This window comes from Berghia stephanieae, chromosome 12 (genome assembly GCF_034508935.2).
Source record: "Berghia stephanieae isolate SIO BIC M18660-M18661 chromosome 12, UCSD_Bste_1.3, whole genome shotgun sequence".
Taxonomy (NCBI): domain Eukaryota; kingdom Metazoa; phylum Mollusca; class Gastropoda; order Nudibranchia; family Aeolidiidae; genus Berghia; species Berghia stephanieae.
Window position 1 is genome coordinate 15914390 of NC_088371.1, and position 21665 is coordinate 15936054.

At 36.0% G+C, this 21665-nt stretch overlaps 1 pseudogene; it reads right to left on the reverse strand.

Annotated features, from left to right (window-relative positions):
* Window positions 1-13639: 13639 nt before the first annotated feature.
* LOC144957563 (chitinase-3-like protein 1 pseudogene) lies at window positions 13640-14827 on the reverse strand (annotated as a pseudogene).
* Window positions 14828-21665: the final 6838 nt, after the last annotated feature.

The window sequence follows — 21665 nt, forward strand, 5'->3', positions numbered from 1 at the left end:
CAAACCACCACCGTGGAAAAAGAAACAAAAATCCATAACCATCAACAAGAAAAACATTCGAAGCAATAATGACAATGCTCAAACCCTAAAGATGATCGATAAAAAGTACCCAATGACCAACTGGATAAGAGTTTATACAGATGGCTCAGTTTCCGGCCCCCTCATGAATGGAGGTGCTGGTGCACTCATACACTGGACAGATAAAACAGAAACAAAAATATCTGTATCAGTGGGTTCAATGTGCACAAGTACTAAAACTGAAGAAAAAGCCATCCTCAATGCAACAAAAGAACTATCCAGAGATCACAGACTATACGGGGAAAATGTGGTTTACTTGACAGACTCTGATGATGCTCTCCGGTCTATTGAAAATTACCAGGGGTCTGATTCATGGAGCGGGACTACGACGATAGTCCTAGACTAAATCCGTTGTCTCAGACTAAAAGACGTTGTAAGATATTCATGAAGCCGGACTACGCGAAGTCTTAGACTAAACGAGGGACTAAACGGGTGAAATTTACACCCGCGATTTAGCAGGTGTAAATATCGTAGGCTGGGACTAAATTTCAAGATCCTATTATGTCCTCTACGCTGGGGGAAGTAATTGTACAGCGATTAGAACAAGAATACCCGACAGTTTTTGATTTTATATTTATTTTTATTTATTTATTTATTATTATTATTATTTGGTTTTGTTTATTTTATTACTACTACTACTACTACTACTACTACTACTACTACTACTACTACTACTACTACTACTACTACTACTACTACTACTATTACATTTCTTTTATGTCTTTTATCGTCCATTATTTTCTAGAAATGTCACGTCTCTCACTGGCCTTATCATTTCTATCACACCGCGCTAACGATTCGTTCACACTCCAACCATCGTTGAGTACAGACGATGCAATTTATACTGCATTTCATCTTATTTGTTTTCAACGTTTATTAGTTTATTGTTGTGCCGACGAAGGGTTTGTACCCGAAACGCCCATTGTCTGTATTGTTTCCACCGATTCCTCTCCATCATCACTCTTTCGTTAGTATTTTCGGGACCCCATGCTTCAGGCAGCGCCGACCGCTCTCTACTTAGAACAATGCTACAACGTGGATAAGAATCATTTAAGTGCCATCGTTATTTATATTTACAAAAAACATTACACACACACATTCTCAAACAATTTTTACACCCCTAAACTTGTCTCACACTATTTTTATTTGTGGGGAAAAAACAACAACAAAACAAACAAAAAAAAACGATCAAAACAAACACGAAGAAGAAATAAATATTATGATTTCTGTGCCACTTCGTATGACGCATGCGCAGCTGGAAAAGTAACACATTTCTATGACGTTTTGTGATACGTTTCCGAGGAATCCCCAGTTAAAAATAGATTGACCTCTGTAGTCTGAGACTTCGCAAGCGTAGTCAGAGACTTGAAAGTCAGGGACGAAGTCTGACTCCATGAATAGCTTACTTTCCGTAGTCTCTGACTTCCCAAAGTCTTAGACTACAAAGTCTCAGACTTTGCTATAGTCCGAGACTACCATCGTCCCGCTCCATGAATCAGCCCCCAGGACTCTGAAGCCGCACACACTGTGCACAGTGTTCCAAATTGCTTCTCAGCGATCTTTTAGTCTGAGTCACTGAACCGTGAAGTCAGTGATTTCACGGCAGGTAATCTTAATCCTGGGTGCATTCCTTACTAATCCCTATCTTCCGTTTTTTTGTGTTAATTCAAACATTTTTTCACCCCGATAATTGAATATAACATTATATTTTTTAGTTGAATATCATTTACCCTCCTTTGCTGCACATCATTGTGAAATTTTCATCAAAATAAGTTTATTGGTTATGTTGTAACTTGGGTTATAAAAGTATGTACATAATCGAATTTTGAAAAGTGATTTCTCAAATATAATTAGTGATATCTCATTATCCAAACAATAGATTTCCTTCGTTGATAATTTATAAGTTTTTAAATTTTATTGTCTTTTTGGTGTGAAAGGTCGGTCAGTGCGCGAAGCTTAGTTTATTTTTTATGATTTTTTGTGGTTTCACCTATCAGGTAAAAAGGGAACATACACTTGAGATACACTTAAAGATCTCAATTCACTCTGTTAAAGGTGCTAAAGGTGCACTAACAGTTAAAGAAAAGGCTAAAAACAGGAAAAACATTTTTTGTAAAGACTTCAAAAATGAAATCAAACTGTTCTTTGACATTGATATTGGAACGGACCTTAAAAATAAACATTCAGAAGTTATATGCTATAAATGTGAAAAGAAAATGAGAGACATGAAAACATATAGATAGAATGCACTTGGCCAAGGAGTTCACAACATTGCCATCCGGAAGTATAACGGACCAACACACAAGCTCTGTGTAACCATGAACTTTTATAGTCTGGTTAATACAGTTTAGTGAGGGATGGCAAAAACAATAACAAAGGCCTGAGTGACGTCATCTGCATACTATCTATAGATAGTATGCAGATGACGTCACTCAGGCCTTTGTTATTGTTTTTGCCATCCGCGTTTGTGAGTTGTTCTCACTAAACTGTATTAACCAAACTATAAAAGTTCATGGTTACACAGAGTTTGTGTGTTGGTCCGTTATACTTCCGGATGGCAATGTTGTGAACTCCTTGGCCAAGCGCATTCTATCTATAAGAGTACTAGCAGTTGTAGAATCTTACAAGACCTGTGAATTGCTCACTGATGTGCCTCAAGAGAAAAAAAGAATGGGAAACTAAGATCCCAATCACAGAAGAAAAAATAGCCTTAGTTCATAAAGAGAAACTGTCAGAACGATGTGGGCCAGTCTGTAGTTCTCTTGATGATATATTAAAAACAAACACAATCATATCTCAAGTATGTCATAGTCGTAGGTTCATAGGAAATCATTGCCATAGATATTACACACAAGACGTTTACAAAAAACTCACTGAAAATGTCGTTTCTAAAACATACATGTATACAAACAATAAATTAATCAGAGATAAAGCTGAAACTATAAAAACATGTTTTGATGAAATAAATGGAGCTTATTCTGAAATACATTCACTAATTTCTCACACAAAACCAGTCACAGAGACAGTAATAGAAAGTCTTAATAGCAAGATAGAGAAATATATGACAATATACCGTTATTACTTTTCTCAAAATGTACTTCCAAAACACCACATATTGGAAACCCATTGCATACCTTTTATGAAGAAATATACTTTTGGTCTAGGTCTTTTAGGAGAACAAGGAGGTGAATTGTTACATTCAACAATTTCAAAAATTGAAAAGAGAACACAATCAATGAGAACAGAATCATCTAAATTAAAAACAATAATAAAAAGTAACCTCCTGCAGGTTTCTCCTGATATCATGTCACATGTGCCCTCCCCCCCCCCCCCCCCCCCCCCCCCCTTCAAAAAAAAGAAAGTTAGAGAGAAATGAAAATTTGATGAATCAAACAAAATAATACTTAAACATCTTAAAATATTTGACATATTACGTTGTTAAACTTCCTCTAAAAATAGAGCTGTTATTTGTATATTTTGAGTTATATGTTGCTTTCTCAATCCCCTCCCCTTTTTTTCTCTTTTTTCTCTATCCCTTTCTCCCTCCAACTATCCTCCGTTCAATAGCTATATCCTCCACCACAAATATTTTTGTTCTTTCTCATACCTAAACAGATCCATACACATACCAACACACACTAGCAACTCCCTATCTCTAACACAAACACACACACACACACACATACACAAATATAAACACACACATGCATTGACACGCAAATTACTCAATACGCAAATTACTTAATATCTAATTTATAAATGGGTTTGGACGTATTAATAGACTCTACTAGTTTTCACAATGACTTTTAAAATAAAATGAATTCAATTTTTTGTAAACACAGAGAAAGAGCTGGGTATCTGCTTTTTAAAGAAAGTGAATATATAATATTAAAGTATGTTTGATGGCATTCTAACTATATTCTGTAATCTGGAGTTGTAATACAAGAGAGATTGCATATTGAATCCTCAAGGATGTCGAATGTTGAATGGGAGGGTTCAAATATCAGACGGAATAGTAAAATAACCAAATTTCCGGCACATGTGAAATTTTGTGAGTAATTAGAAATAGTCTTTGACTTTTAATTAGTGATTTTTTTTTCACTTTGGTCGTTTAAATTTTTAGATAATTAAGAGTTTATTATGCATGTTTGAGTGAATTTTTTTTCAAAAATACTCTGAAAGTTAATGCTTAGTGTGAAAATTATATACATCTTATTATTAATAAAATTATATCAGAATAAAAATCATCTTCTCCTTTTTCTAAGTAATCACTTTGTATTTATAAATAACATTTTTAAAATAGTTAAAAACAGGTTTAAAAACCATAACAAAGGTTGATAATTTCAATAGTCACAAAGGGCTCTGACTGAATAGCAGAAATCGGTGAAGCGTGACAGTGTGCATTGTGAGAGCAGGGGTAAAGCGGGCTGAACTAAAAGATCGCTTTTGGAACACTGTGTGTGGAGGCCCTTGAGGGCTTATCTGATAAAACAGGAAAAATTGTGCTGCAGTGGATTCCAAGTCATGTAGGTATATATGGAAATGAAATTGCCGATCAACTGGCCAAAGAAGGAGCCCAAAAGGAACAACCGAAGTCGTCAATCATTTACCATCAGCAAAAGAAAATAATAAAGTTAAAAATAGACAAAGAAAGGAATGACACACACCTGGAACACAACAAGCAGGATCCAATCCATGCCATTCAGCGAAGTAGCCAAGTCACTCTATTCCGCCTCCGAACAGGACACAATAGACTAAGAGGACATATGTTTACAAAGCTAGGTATTGGAACAACCCCTTATTGCCCATGTGGAACCGACCATGAAACCACTTTACATGTGCTTATGGATTGCCCATTATACAACGTGCAACGTTCGAACCACTGGGTCACCCCTACAACACTCAACACAAAGCTCTATGGCGAGGCTGAGGACCTAAAGCGGACCACAGACTTCATAGCAGATATCGGACTGCAGCCATAGATGTCCATCAGAGGAACGAAGAAGAAGAAGAAGAATGACTGATCGAAGCCATCGTGAAATGAGAGGCTGACTGAAACCAAAAAGACTGGCATCTTGACGTCATTATTTGGTTTTTGCACGCCTAGTGAGTTGTTGATAGTAGTGCTCATGGAAACAAGCGGTCCCACTGGTTGAACTATTGAATACAACTCACGATTTGTTTTCATCTGTGGCCAAAGACTGGCAATTTGACGTCATTTTTTGGTCAGTGTCAGGCTATAAATAGAATGCGCTTGGCCAAGGAGTTAACAACATTGCCATCCGGAAGTAGAACGGACCAACACACACACTCTGTGTAACCATGAACGTTCATAGTCTGGTTAATACAGTTTAGTGAGAACAACTCACAAACGCGGATGGCAAAAACAATAACAAAGGCCTGAGTGACGTCATCTGCATACTATCTATAAGTTAACAATGGCTACGGACTGATACAATTTAGTGAGAACTACTCATACAAATTGTGGGGGGAGGGGGGGCACCGATAGCTCAGTTGGTAGAGCACTCGTCCACACGCAAAGGGACCGTGATCGATCCCAGGTGCGGTCGAGACCTTTTATTACCCCCCCCCCAGTCCGGTTCCATGGGATTATAGATAGTACGCGCTTGGCTAAGGAGTTCACAACATTGCCATCCGGAAGTATAACGGACCAAAACGCTAAACTTTAAGTAACCATGATCGTTTATAGTATAGTCTGGTTAATACAATTTTGTGAGAAGTATTCATAGACGCGGATGGCAAAAAACAATAACAAAGACCTGCGTGATTTCAACATCATAGTATCTTTGGAAAGCTGCGAAAACCTGAGTTAAATTTAAGTTATAATACAAATACATTATAGATAGGACTACGCTTGGCTAAGAAGCTTACAAAATTGCCATCCGAAAGTATAACGAACCAACACACAAAACTATGTGTGACCTAAAATGTTTATAATCTGGTTAATACAGTTTCGTGACAATTACTTATAAACGCTAATGGCAAAAAAAAAAAAAAACCCCAAAAAACAATAACATATCTGAGTGACGTAAACTTTATTCTATCTATAGATAGTTCGAAGTTGACGTCACTCAGGTCTTTGTTATTATGTTTTGCCATCCACGTTTATGAGTAATTCTCACTTAACAGTATTATCCAGACTATGACAGTTCATGGTTACACAGAGTTTGTGTGTTGGTCTGTTATACTTCCGGATGGCAATGTTATGAGCTTCTTAGCCAAGCGCATACTATCGATAAGGGAGAGGATGTTGACCGACTTGACATGGCTTGACATAGATACATATCGTCTGTTGTTAAAACTCTTTAGCCTTCAACAGTCATGAAGTCACTTCCCTCGTAATGACGCATAGTAACTTAGCAACTGGTTCTAAACTATCGGCACAATGGCGGACGCCCTTATAAAATATTTCTCCGACGAGCAAAAAAGCGTATCCAGAGGAAAAAAAAACATTATCAATCTGATCATGTTTTGACTTTTACAAATTCTGATCACAAAACATATGAAAAGTTCTAGTCAGCATAAAGAATAAAACGTACCGATTTTCTTTGTTTAGAACCAAGATGGCCGCCGTTGCTGGGCGACGTCACATCAGACTATTGAATCCAATTACCACTCCAGAAGCTTCCCGTCCCTGTGTTTCAGTCTCGGGTATTATAATAGGGAACAAACGTGTGACGTCAAACGTCGGTTCTAATTTCATTGGATGTGTAAGACCTGTCTTCTGGAGGACGGGATATATTATGCTATGTGCAACTATTCTTCTGGTTTCAGAGTGATGACATCTTATTTTTTTTTAGCCTAAATAAATGCTGGTCGTCAAAAGAAGACTATCCATCATCGCTCTTTTACAACCCACAATCCAAAGAATCTGATAGTATGCGCTTGGCTAAGAAGCTCATAACATTGCCATCCGGAAGTATAACAGACCAACACACAAACTCTGTGTAACCATGAACTTTTATAGTCTGGTTAATACTGTTTAGTGAGAACAACTCACAAACGCGGATGGCAAAAACAATAACAAAGGCCTAAGTGACGTCATCTTCGAACTATCTATAGATAGTATGCAGATGACGTCACTCAGGCCTTTGTTATTGTTTTTGCCATCCGCGTTTGTGAGTTGTTCTCACTAAACTGTATTAACCAGACTATAAAAATTCATGGTTACACAGAGTTTGTGTGTTGGTTCGTTATACTTCCGGATGGCAATGTTGTGAACTCCTTGGCCAAGCGCATTCTATCTATACTTTCTGCTACTATAATAGTTATGCCACTTTTATCATTCAAAATGTAACCAAATTATTGTTTATAGATAGTATGCGCTTGGCTAAGAAACTCACAACATTGCCATCCGAAAGTATAACGAACCAACAGACAAAAACTATATGTAACCATGAACTTTTATAGATAGTGTTCGCTTGGCTAAGAACCTCACAACATTTCCATCCGAAAGTATAACGGACCAACAGACAAAAACTATGTGTAACCATGAACTTTTATAGATAGTGTGCGCTTGCCTAAGAAACTCACAACATTTCCATCCGGAAGTATAACGGACCAATACACAAAACTATGTGTAATCTTGGTCGTTTATAGTCTGGTTAATACCGGTTAGTGAGAATACTCTTCAACAGTCGTAACGTCACTTCCTTCCTTATGACGCATGGTAACTTAGTAACACTGGCTCTAAACTATCGGAACAATGGCGGACGCCCGTATGAAATATTTCCCCGGCGAGCATAAAGCGTATCCAGAGGAAAAAAACCCACAAATTTGATCATGTTTTGACTTTTACACATTCTGATCTAAAGGCATATGAAAAGTTCAAGCCAGCATGAAAAATAAAAAGTAATGATTTTCTTTGTTTAGAACCAAGATGGCCGCCGTTGCCAGGCGGCGTGACATCAGACTACTTAATCCAATTACTCATAAACGTGGATGAAATTAAAACCAAACAAATCGTCAAACAAATCATCTTCATTCTTTCTATTCATTATCAGGAGAATGGATTACATACTTCCAATGAGTTCAGAACCAGAAGAGAGGAAGGTGTGACATCACGACTTCTCTGTCCTTTTGTGAACCATGATCATTCGTCCGTGCTCCTCGGGGCAATACATCTGTACGTACGCATTCGTCAAACGTTAAATATTCATGACCGCCCTCTGTTTTATTTCTATGTCGATGCCTTTTCGTCCATTTTCAGGGATAATTTGGCATAAAATGGGTTACATGATTAATTAATTAATGGCCATTTCAAGTCTATTGATGTCATGTTATGTGTTTTTGTTAAATACTTACATTTCCTGCCCACTTGATCAATCGCACCACAACACACAAAACGATGAATGAATCCAGTTAATAGAGAAACATGCTAACATACTTTCTGTGTAGAGAATATAAATATATTCCTATTTGAACTTTACCGTGTTTCCTCAATTATATAAATCGATCATTAGACACATCATTGACAATGGAAACTGTATACGGAGCCACTGTTCAAACGGCAGTTAATAAGTGTTTTAGAAAATGTCCAAAGATACAGAACGGGCAACAAAGACTTTGAACAAAACAAAAAATATGCATTTCGAGGAAATGTTAAAATAATTAGTCCTCCTATTTCCAAAATACAGAAGAAATAGGAGTGATCTCAGACAGTTATCTAAAATTGTCCATAGTTTTGATTTTTTAAAACACATTTTAAGTCCTCCCATGTGAAATCTATGGGCTGAGACAAATTCAAATACAAAAATTAATAACACATTCTTCTACAATTATTCTGCAATTTTTAAAATATTGTAAGGACAGAGTATACAGTTTGAAATATATAACCAGACTCCAAAAGTATAAATCACTTCACAAATTCTATCGACAGGGATCTCAATAACTTAAAATATGAATAAGTTTTTAATAAATATTTGTGTGGCTAAATGGTATAGTGGTATGACACTCCCTTTCGGTCGGGAGGGTCCTGGGTTCGAGCCTCGCTCGGCGCATAGTTTAGTCCTTGGACTCGGGTGTAAAATGATTATGTGGCTGTTAACAGCTTTGTCTGTCCGAAAAATATTCTAATATCGCCTGACAGGCTTTATGACTCGTACTACTTGTTACGTGGTGTTGTTTGCCTGGGACCATTGTAAAACGCTTTGAGCACGTTTAGTGGATATTAGCTACATAAAAGCTCAAGTTTTTTAGTTTTTGTTTTTTTTAATATATATTTTGAATTGTTTATTATCTATGTAAATGATGATCATAGTTCTAATTATAGTGAATGAGATTAGCGGAAGAGTAGCGTCCCTTGATTGGATGTCACCTAACAGAGAGAACGTCAATTTAGTTTTGAAGTGTTTCAAGCCGCTTTCACCGGAAGGTAGGACGAGAGACGCATGCGCACAACCAACATGACGTTCTCTCTCTAATAACTTTTCCGCCGGTGACCTCACAGACTAAGGGTGACGTCCAATCAAGGGACGCTACTCTTCCGCTAATTTCATTCCCTATATCAGGGAATTTGTGACCTGAATCTTTTTAGAGAGTAATTAAAGGCCTTTGATCGAAGTAATCATTACTATGATATGTTATGTTACATTATATCATAATGGGTGTCCATATTCTTTCCCTGATTTCAAGACGTATTATTCTAAAACCGTTATAGATATTTCCATCTGGTTTTCACCATCTTCTTAGAAAAACTCATACATTTATGCCCATTAATCATTAACCCACATTACATCACCAAATGTAATAAAAATCAACCTGAAATAAAAAGACATAATTTTTCTCTATCTTCTTCTATTTCAGAATGACAAATCTTTTTATGTAATATGATTGCTGGAAACAAAATGGTCAAAGATAGCTCAACAAGCTTTCACAGCCAAGTTTGCAGTCCGTTAAATGGAAATGACTTATTAAAATAATAGGATAAACTAAATTTTCTGAGACACACAGTGAAAGAGTGATCACACTCCCGTCGACCAAGCGATTTTTTCCTCACAGTTTCTGTTACGAAATAGAAGGAGAGAAGAATAAGGTCTTTTAAGTTCATATTGATTTAGGTATATTGGTGCTGTACTGTGGGTCTATGACTTATGGGGATAAATGTACGGGTGTTCCCAAGAAGTTGGTAAAAACCAGATGTAAATATATATATATATATATATATATATATATATATATATATATATATATATATATATATTTATATATACATATAATATATATGTAATATATATATATATATATTATATATTATATACATATATATGACAGTTTTAGAATAAAGTCTTTGAAATCGGAGAAAGACTTTAAGGACATCCTGTATATTGTTGCTAACTATTGGGTGACCCCAATGATAAAATAGTAACAGGGATGTCTAAGGTTCGAAATCAGGTCATGAAAGGTTGATTTATTCTATTTTTTCTTCTTTTGGATGGGGGATGAAGATCCTATTCTTGAACTCTGTCTACTTTTTCTGGCACTGGCACATCAGAAAATGAGGATTCCATTAAGTCTACAGGATCCAGCACACATACAAATATTCAGCTATATTATGTGTGTTATTCAAACGTTAGTTTTACCTATATTGTGTGTTTTGTTAAGTGTTCATATCGTCTTTTTTAAAATATTTGAAACAATCTTCTATGGTAGTGTGATTTGTCTTTTTTATTAGAGAATGAATGACGTGAAAAGCTAAAAAAATGTCTAATATCTAATGATTGAATATAAAATAGCGAAGAAAAGTCGTGAAATCAAACCCTCAATCTTTTGATTCCTAAATCTTTGGAAGTGTGTATGTAACCAGTCCTTCGGAGTACTAATAATGAATAGGTTATAATGGTGGCATAACTATTTCAGTAGCAGGATGTCTAGGCAGAATCGTAGGATTTCTGGACGAAAATGAGTGAGGATGGATGAGTTTTAATGACTTGGCATTTATTTAGACTAGAAAATAAGATACCATCACTCTGACACCGAAAGACCAATTACACAAGGTATGGATCCTCCCGAAGAGGGGTTCTACATTTCCAATGAAAAAATGAAGCAGTTTTTTTACATCACACTTTTCTTCTTTATTTTGGAATTTCTTGTCATTGTCTTTATATAAAATTTCTGTCAATGTATGAATCTGTGAATCAGAACGTAGCTGTAATTAACTTATAGCCTGGCGCTTACTTACTTATCCTCTTGGTTCATTGGTGGAACATAAGGCGACAACAAAGTTCCTCCAGGCATCTGTCCTGGGCCAGCCAACTCAACTCATGTCATGTCTTTCCAGCCTCTTTCATCTCCTCATCAACCGTCCTCCTCCAGGTGCCCATGGTCTGCCTCTCTTTCTCTTTACCATGTGGAGGCCATTTTAGTGCGGTGTGAGGCAGTCTGAACTTTTTCATTCCAAGAACGTGACCCAGCCATTTTCATCGTCTGTGCTCGACTTCATCCACAATGTTCTTCATTCTTGTGCACCTGGAGAATTCGTCGTTGGTAGTATGCTGTTGCCAACCAAGTTGCAGAATTCTGAAGAGGCATCTTCATTCAAGCTTTATGAGGCGACTCTCTATCTTCTTGTTCATTATCCACGTTTCTGCTACATATTGGAGAATATAGCGGACGTTGGATTGGTAGATCATTATTTTGGTGTCGGTATGCAAGGAAGTTGATTTAAAAATATTCCTGAGCCAATTAAAAGTGCAAGATTTAAGTCTGATTCTAGTACTGACTTCTTTTTCGATGTTGCTATCAGCCAAGATGTAACTGCCCATGTATTTGAACTGTTCCACCTCTTCCAGATATCAATCTAGGATTTTGACCATTTGTTTACTCTTTGTCTTTACTTTCATGACTTTTGTTTTGCCTGGATGGATTTTAAAACCTACACTTTTTAATATCTCATCCACTCTTGATGCTTTTTCTTGGATGACATAGGGACTTGTCTTTTGACATCCTTAATAGATCAGTTGTTGTTTTAGAAAACAACAACACCTGCAATATAACGATTCACGGCGAGCAACTTACCAACGTAGAAAGTTTTAAATACCTAGGTTCAATAGTGACAACAGATGGAAGATGTAACCGAGACATACGAGCAAGAATAACTCAAGCCAAACAGGCCTTCATGGACCTGGGAAACATTTTGAAAAACAAACAGATGTCGTTCGGGATTAGATTCCGAGTCTTGAAGTGCTACGTGTGGCCAATCTTGTTATACGGATGCGAAAGCTGGACTACAAATGCAGAAACACAAAAGAACATTGAAGCTTTTGAAATGTGGTGCTTGAGAAGGATGCAGAGAATATCGTATACCGCACACAAAACGAACGAAGAAGTGCTAAAACAAACATACCAACAAAGGAAACTAATGCCCTTAATAGTGGATCGACAACTATCCTTTTTCGGACACATAGTAAGGAAAGATAAGAATGAATACCTGGCAAGTTGTGGAAAAATACCTGGTAAACGCGCCCGGGGGAGACAAAGAAAAACACTCATAGACCAACTGAAGGGCTTCACCAGCCTAACAATCCAAGAGCTGTTTGAAAAGGCAAGAGACAGGGAGGAATGGAGAGAGATAATTCATGCAGTATCCGAAGCCTGGACCAGGCATGGAACCTAGAAGAAGAAGAATAGATCAGTGCACTGCCTAGTGAGTTGCCGCTAGTAGTGCTTAGGGAAACAAAATGATCGCATTGGTTGAATTATCGAATACAACTCACATTTTCTATTCTTTTGTGATTGTGGAATTTTATATTGACATACAATTTTGGTCAGTGTAAGGCTATAAATTAAGGAAGTCTACGGTCAAACACAATGAATTTATGAAGGCTACAGTCAGACTATGAATTTACGAAAGCTACCGTCAGACTATGAATATGCGAAAGCTACGGTTAGACTATGGATGTTATAAATGTTACAGTCAGACTATAAATTTACGAAAGTTACGGTTAGATTATGAATTCACAAAGGCTACGCTTACAGCGTCCATCCGGTATTTTGTCGGAGTAAATAATATATGTTGAAAATTAGACACAAAATCAAAAGGATAATAAGTATCAAACATTGATAATTTATATGGTTTTGGAATGGAAAACTGGCATCAACGACGTGCACTTGATTATAGGTCTGATATCCCAATCAATTATGGGCTCGTTGTTGTAATGGACATCTTTAAAAAAATATGCAAAATATTGTCCATTACAACAATGTTAAAATAGGCCCATAATTGATTCGGATGTAAGACATGCATTTATGTACACCTCGGTCATTAACAATCTAATCACTTCAGACAACCAAAATGCTATGAGTTGGGCTTTAGTCACATTTTTGCATCTGTTTCACTCGACGTGTACAAATACGTGCATTCAGGTTTTACTCCAACATCGATCCAGTTTGTAGTGAAGGATCGGATTTTTTAAATATATATTCTTAATTCTTTCATGAATTGCAAATTTTCTGTTCAAGACCGTATATTTGTCCTTTTTTTCGAAGATATGTAAAAAAAAATCGAACTCCCCAAATAAACATGAATGGTTACTGGATCTATTTATTTGTACTGACTCGGTTCTTTACACACTTTGTTAACTTCTTTCAACATGGGGAATTTTCCTTCCATACAGAAATTTCCCTTAGCATCGTCCAATGTTATGTCGAATACCATAACTCCTCCAAAATCTCCGGCCCTTGCTATTAAAACTTTTCTAATCAAACTGTTCTTGTCGTCATAACTAATCCATTGATTTTCAAATATAATGATAGGATCAACGGAGTGTGAGAATCTATAGACTCTTACAATGGTTTGCTCCAATATCGGGCATATTTCAAAATAGGCCAAAAAGCCAGACTTTCTGGTGTATCCTCCTCCTCTCCCAGGACCGTTCGTAGGCGCCCAGTACACTCTACGATTAGGATTTCGGAGGGAGACACTCCTTCCAAAGAAAGGCAAGCCAAGAACCAACTTGCTACTCAATGCACCACTGTTTATCCAGTACTCTCCTGACTCTAGCATTTTCTTGTACGGGCTAGAGTGTTGGGCTCTTCTCATGTTTTCCCAACTACTACCTACATGATAATCGTACGTCATCATGTTCATGAAATCCAAATACAAATTTAACTGCTTTACATCATATGCCGATTCTATTCTTTGTTTGTTCGCGGAAACAGTTGCTGTTAGGATCAATCTGCTCTTCCCTGGAATTATGATCTCGTTTGTAAATGCTTTACTCAATTCCTCAATAAGATCCGAAAAACGTCTTTTGTTAATACCCTTCGGATACTTCCATACCAGGTCCAAACCATCAAAACCATGATCTCTCAAAAAGATGATCGCGTTCTTAATGAATTGCATTCGACTTTGAGGGGTCGAAGAAATATTCGAAAAACGTCTCGATCCCAGATCGTGAAATCCCCCAACAGCTAAGAGGACTTTGAGGTCTGGATTTGATTCTTTTTTCTTCAATAGTCCATCGACTAATATCTGTTCGCTCCAGGAGGTAAAGTATATAAAGCCTTGTTTATTTATTCGGGCAATAGAATATATGATATGTGTGCAAAGATTGGGATCTATGTCTCTTGGCAATACTTGAGCCGGTGGATGTCGATATCTTGCCCAACTGTCAAAATAGCATACGATTCTCCTACAAGGGGGGTCTTCTTTGGACACAACGGCACAGAAAGTTGCTGCTGCAATGACAGTGAAGACAACAAACCCTGTATCTATTCTCTTTGTCAACATTGTCTGAGGGATGGAATATGAGATATATTATCAAAAATTAAGTGTTTTACTTTGTTTTGATTTATCACTGTTATTCCTAAATGTGTTTCTGTGCGGCTGTGTGGTCTCGTTGTATGACTCTCTCTTTCTTATCAAAAGGACCAGGATTTGAGAACCGCTCTGAGAGGCGCATTGTTGAGTCCATGAAAACGGCTTCTTGACCGCATTCTCTCACCGTGTTCAGGTGTAAATCGAGCACTTGGCCGTTAACAATGTTGTCTCTGTCGGAAAAAAATTGTAATATCACCTAATGGGCGTCATGTCTCGTCTTACACGACACGTGTTGCTTTTGGCTTGAGACCCCTTGTAAAGCGCTTAAGCGTTGTTGTTGGCTAGGTGCCCCTTGTATAGAGCTTTGAGCGCGATTAGTGGGATAATGCTCTATCTAAATGTGTGGTGTACTGGCAAAACCCGCTGGATGCCTGAAATATCCGAATCACATGTTAAACATATTCGAATAGAAACACATTTTCTGGACAAAATATAGTTAGGATTTTTAATTATCTTAATTAGGGCCGAAGTCGTTCACATTTGAATGGAGGGGAAGGGGGTCAAAATAAATTTTAGAATGGAAATAATATCTTTTAAATACAATACATAACAATTATGCTATAGATTGTTTAAAATACTGTTACATTATCATCATAACAGCACTTGCACACCACATGCAACCCCCCAAAAAATATTAAAAAACAAAAACAAACAGAAACCAAAGATTTAGACTTTAGCCCCCCCCCCCCCCCCCCCCCCCTTTTTTTTTTTTTTTTTCTTTTTTTTTTCCTTTTTGGTATCGTGTGCGGTTTTATTCTCTCTGGTCCATATTCCTCTCAGTAGTCATAGTTACTACATCGTTCATGCTATTATTTCAGTTTTCAGATCTTGATATTGACTTTAATATGTTTTATATTGTAAATTATGATATAAAACTGAAATAAAAATGCGACAGTTGCATGATTTTATTGATGACAATATTTCACACTTGGCAGTAAATGGAATGTTTATATTGGACTACTGGTAATAGGATTCAGTAGTCTGATGTCACGTCGCACGGCAACGGCGGCCATCTTGGTTCTAAACAAAGAAAATCATTACTTTTTATTCTTCATGCTGGCTAGAACTTTTCATATGCCTTGTGATCAGAATGTGTAAAAGTCAAAACATGATCAAATTTATGTGGCTTTTTTCCTCTGGATACGCTTTTATTCTCGTCGGAGAAATGTGACCCATCGTCTCCAAACTGTATTATGTCGGAACGAACCATTTGCTTAAAGGCCGAATTAAATGTTAAACTAGTCAAAAATATAAATTGTTGGCATTAGCACCCTAAAATATGGTATCCATTCCCCTCAATGAATAATACAAACTTAACACAAGTCTGATATTTCTGGCGATAAATTCAATTTTCAACAACTTAACCATCCCGACTTAATACCGTTTAGAGGCGAAGGGTCACAAATATTCATAAGGGCGTCCGCCATTGTTCCGATAGTTTAGAGCCAGTGTTATTAAGTTACCATGCGGCATTAGGAAGGAAGTGGCGTTACGACTGTTGAAGACTATTGCTTTACTCGTTTTGTTTGCAGCCATGCGCAGTTGTTATACTGACTGAATGGCAGCTTATATTAATGCGCTTTGACTTGCAGTCCAAGACCGGAACATGGTAAAAAGGAAGATTTGTAATAATATGTTGGGGTTTGGTACAAGTTTTGGTTTTTAGCTCTGAATTAAAATCCTTTACCATGGTCACAGAGTGTAGGTTAATTTTGAAGGTATATCACTTCGATAGAGCTCAGACAAAAAAACATAATTAAATAATTATCTATAAACTTCAAACTGAAAAAAAATTCTTTCGTTATAATATAATTGGGTGGACATAAAAAATGATGAAGTGAAAATACAAAAATCATGCAGAAATTGATTTTTCAGCTTTATTCATTCGTATCTCAGAACTAGCTCGAGCGACATCCGACGGGTTTTGCTAAATCAGCACACAAATGCCCAATGTTTTTGTTTTTATAAAGGACAGTAATTATTAAGTAAGTAAATGTTTAAGTGCAGGTCATATTATGTAGTTTAAAAAAAAATCATATTTCTATAGATTTCGTATTAATCTGCTACACATGAGAATAAAATGTATTGCACTTGTATAGCGAGAACCATGAATAGGAAATGCACTATGCGCTTCATGACAATCTAAAATATTACTTACACACACACACACAAAGGCACAGACACACGCACTCACACACACACACACATACACACACACACAAACAGACACACTTTCAGTTGTTACTCAAAAGAAGAAAAAATTAAAAAGCATCTATATCATATAAATGTGAAACGTTGATAAAGTATAATTTTTGTTAAAAAAAATTAATGTTTAAGCTTTAATTTAAAAACATCGACACTTGACGCTTCGCGAATAGCCCTGGGAAGATCGTTCCATATTTATTGAGGACTAAGGAATAACCAAAAGTGTATTTTTACGCTAAAGATGTATTATAACTTACGTCAGAAGACTCTCAACTTCAGTTTTTACCAGGTAAAATGACCATCTATCGAATTTGAGAGTCTGTGTTAATGACTATTCTCGTGTTAATTATTTGAATGTTGTTAATTAATTATAGAATAGAAAATTGATTTTATCACGTACAGCTGCGATTCAATCTGTCCCTATGTTTTTTCAAACCCATATTTCTATAAATGTTGAATTAATCCTCCTCCTTTTTCTTCTTCTTCTTCTTCTTCTTCTTCTTCTTCTTCTTCTTCTTCTTCTTCTTCTTCTTCTTCTTCTTCTTCTTCTTTTCTTCTTCTTCTTCTTCTTTCTTCTTCTCTCTTCTTCTTCTTCTTCTTCTTCTTCTTCTTCTTCTCTTCTTCTTCTTCTTTCTTCTTCTTCTTCTTCTTCTTCTTCTTCTTCTTCTTCTCTTCTTCTTCTTCTTCTTCTTCTTCTTTCTTCTTCTTCTTCTTCTTCTTCTTCTTCTTCTTCTTTCTTCTCTTCTTCTTCTTCTTCTTTCTTCTTCTTCTTCTTCTTCTTCTTCTTCTTTCTTCTTCTTCTTCTTCTTCTTTTCTTCTTCTTCTTCTTCTTCTTCTTCTTCTTCTTCTTTCTTCTTCTTCTTCTTCTTCTTCTTCTTCTTTCTTCTTCTTCTTCTTCTTCTTCTTCTTCTTTCTTCTTCTTCTTCTTCTTCTTCTTCTTCTTCTTCTTCTTCTTCTTCTTCTTCTTCTTCTTCTTCTTCTTCTTCTTCTTCTTCTTCTTCTTCTTTCTTCTTCTTCTTCTTCTTCTTCTTCTTCTTCTTCTTCTTCTTCTTCTTCTTCTTCTTCTTCTTTCTTCTTCTTCTTCTTCTTCTTCTTTCTTCTTCTTCTTCTTCTTCTTCTTCTTCTTCTTTCTTCTTCTTCTTCTCTTCTTCTTCTTCTTCTTCTTCTTCTTTCTTCTTCTTCTTCTTCTTCTCTCTTCTTCTTTTCTTCTTCTTCTTCTTCTTCTTCTCTTCTTCTTCTTCTTCTTCTTCTTCTTCTTCTTCTTCTTCTTCTTCTTCTTCTTCTTCTTCTTCTTCTTCTTCTTCTTCTTCTTTCTTCTTCTTTCTTCTTCTTCTTCTTCTTCTTCTTCTTCTTTTCTTCTTCTTTCTTCTTCTTCTTCTTCTTCTTCTTCTTCTTCTTTTCTTCTTCTTCTTTCTTCTTCTTCTTCTTCTTCTTCTTCTTCTTCTTCTTCTTTCTTCTTCTTCTTCTTCTTCTTCTTCTTCTTCTTCTTCTTCTTCTTCTTCTTCTTCTCTCTTCTTCTTCTTCTTCTTCTTCTTCTTCTTCTTCTTCTTCTTCTTCTTCTTTCTTCTTCTTCTTCTTCTTCTCTTCTTCTTCTTCTTCTCTTCTCTTCTTCTTCTCTTCTTCTCTCTCTCTCTTCTCTCTTCTCTCTCTCTTCTTCTCTCTTACTACTATCTACTACTTCTACTACTTACTCTACTACTACTCTACTCTCCTACTACTACTACTCCTACTACTACTACTACTACTACTATACTACTACTACTACTACTACTACTACTACTACTACTATACTACTACTACTACTACTACTACTACTACTACTACTAACTACTACTACTACTACTACTACTACTACTACTACTACTACTACTACTACTACTACTACTACTACTACATTACTACTACTACTATATACTACTACTACTACTACTACTCTACTACTAACTACTACTACTACCTCTAACTACTACTACTACTATACTACTACTACTACTACTCTACTTACTCTACTATACTACTACTACTACTACTACTACTACTTACTACTACTTACTACTACTACTTACTACTACTATACTACACTTACTACTACTATACTACTACTCACCTATACTACTACTACTACTAATACTACTACTACTACTACTACTACTACTACTACTACTACTCTCAAATTCTTTGGAAGTCCTTTTGAATTTCCCAGCTTTTGTATTGATTTCAGCTCCACTTTATGAATATCCAGGTTCTGGTGATGTTCGAATGTCTGATTGAAAATGCCCGTTATGTGTTCATCCAATAAGGGTAGTCCATATTTTAGTAGTTCAACGTATACCCTATCTTTTCCTGGTGCTCTATTGTTTTTAGACTTTTAAAAGTATTTCTCACTTCTCTTAGTGTAATATGTTTAAATAGTGGTCCGGGATCCCACTCATATAAGCTGAGGTGTGGCGTTTTATTGAATTGAAATTTTGTTTTATAAAATTCAAAAAGAACATTCGAAATTGAAATATACGTGACTTTAAATGATTCGATAAAAAATATCAACAATAGCAGTCTTTTTATTTTTATGCAAGATTAATTGTATTTTGGATTGTGTCCGTTTGATCGGTCATGTTCAGGGTGGATTGTCTGTTACAGAATATTCATACATGTTTAGTATATCGAGAAAGGCTATTTACAAACTAATCTAGAAGTACAGTGAAACAAACCAAGCACAAAGGCATACAAATGACAGGTCGTCCAAAGAAAACAACTTTAGAAGATTCCAGTATTATGCACAGCACCAAATGAGTCCTTTCAAATCAATTGTTTCAACACCTAGAGTATGTTCATCATTAGTCGCCGGTGCTTCTTGTTGGTATAAGACCACTGTTTGAAGGGCAAAAACCTTTGTTGACGGATTTGAACAATACAAACTGTTTCAAGTGGGCACGTCAACTTTCCGGCTATATGGTCTTTTGGTATGACACTCGCTTTTGGAGCTGAAGGTCCTGGGTTCGAGACTCTCTCGGCGTATAGTTGAGTCCTTTGAAACAGCTCTTTACTCACATTCTCTCACCGTACTCGGATGTAAAATGAGTACCTGGCCGTTACCACCGTTGTCTCTGTCTGAAAAATTGTAAAATCGCCTAACAGGCGAAAGGTCCCGTCTTGCATGTTAAATGTTGCTGTTGACCACGAACCCTTTGTAAAGCGCTTTGAGCACATTTAGTGGATATTGCGCTATAAGTACTTATGACAAATCAATTTTTTTTATTAAACAATAGACAAATGCATCGTTGCATCAAAATACTTACCCTGAAATGTTATTCTGATACATAAATAATTTTTATAGAATAATATAAATAGCAAGCTTAAATTGTAGAGTAGTGCAAGGAGAAATCAATTTAAAAATAAGCTCAAAATTTTGCTCCGTTAGCAATCCCGTAAATATGTTCAAGTATGGAGCTACTGAATTTGATTGGACGAGTCAGGGTGTAGGAAGAGAAAGAAAAACCCAATAACTATATATCCCAGGTTTGAGAGTTTTTGCCTAGATGAGGGTCATTTTCATCGACTGATTTTTGAAGGGCGAGTTTGTTTTTGGCCAAAATTTTCAATACCTGTTTAACATAATAGGCAACATAGTTGTTGTGTAATTAAAACCAACCGATGGTGTAACTGCTGTTGTATGGCAATCTGGTCACAGATCGATCACTAGGACAAATCTATTAATTTAAACAACCCATTCAACAACATGAAAAACAGTCAGGTTGTACAAATAACGATGCTAAATTAGCTTTGAAAAAAAAATGACAAAAAGTCATCTTTAGATTTCCTTAGAAAGTTGTATTTTTGAGAAATGCATCATCTATAAAATATGTTTCATTGACTAACAATATCTATATGTTAATTTTAGGCAGTTTTTCAATACTGCAAAACACAAATCAAAGAATAATTACGGTACTGTAACACATATGTCATTCTAAAGTCATATTTACCAATCTTTAGTTTTCAAGTTTGGATATTTAGTAAAATAATTAAACGAAAAAAACAAGTAATGAACCATCCTTTTTACCATGGAAGGCATGTTACCTGCCAAAGTTTCTTCAACATTCCTTGCAAATGTGTGTATAAATATATTATATATATATATATATATATATATATATATATATATTATTTTATATATTTTTATATATATATATATATATATTATAATAACGAACTCATTGTAAATCTACGGATTTATCGTCGACTGAAGAGGTTCGTAGTCAACACTGAAACGATCGTCTTGACGTGATTGTCCTTATTTATTTTACATGCTCAAATTAATGTTATCGAGCACTCTTGTATCTCCAAGTACCCACCAACACTCATATATATATTTACACATTCTCCAACAACGTGGTTTCATCTAGAATTCCTGGAATCATCAAGGAGTTTTTTTAGAGGTGTCTGGGATGAATGCTGTTGTGTCCTGTCAGTGGGCGCCAATGTTGTTTTCCGACGTGGGTTGTTGCGCATGTGATCATATATACCGTCTGAACCGTCACAATATTGA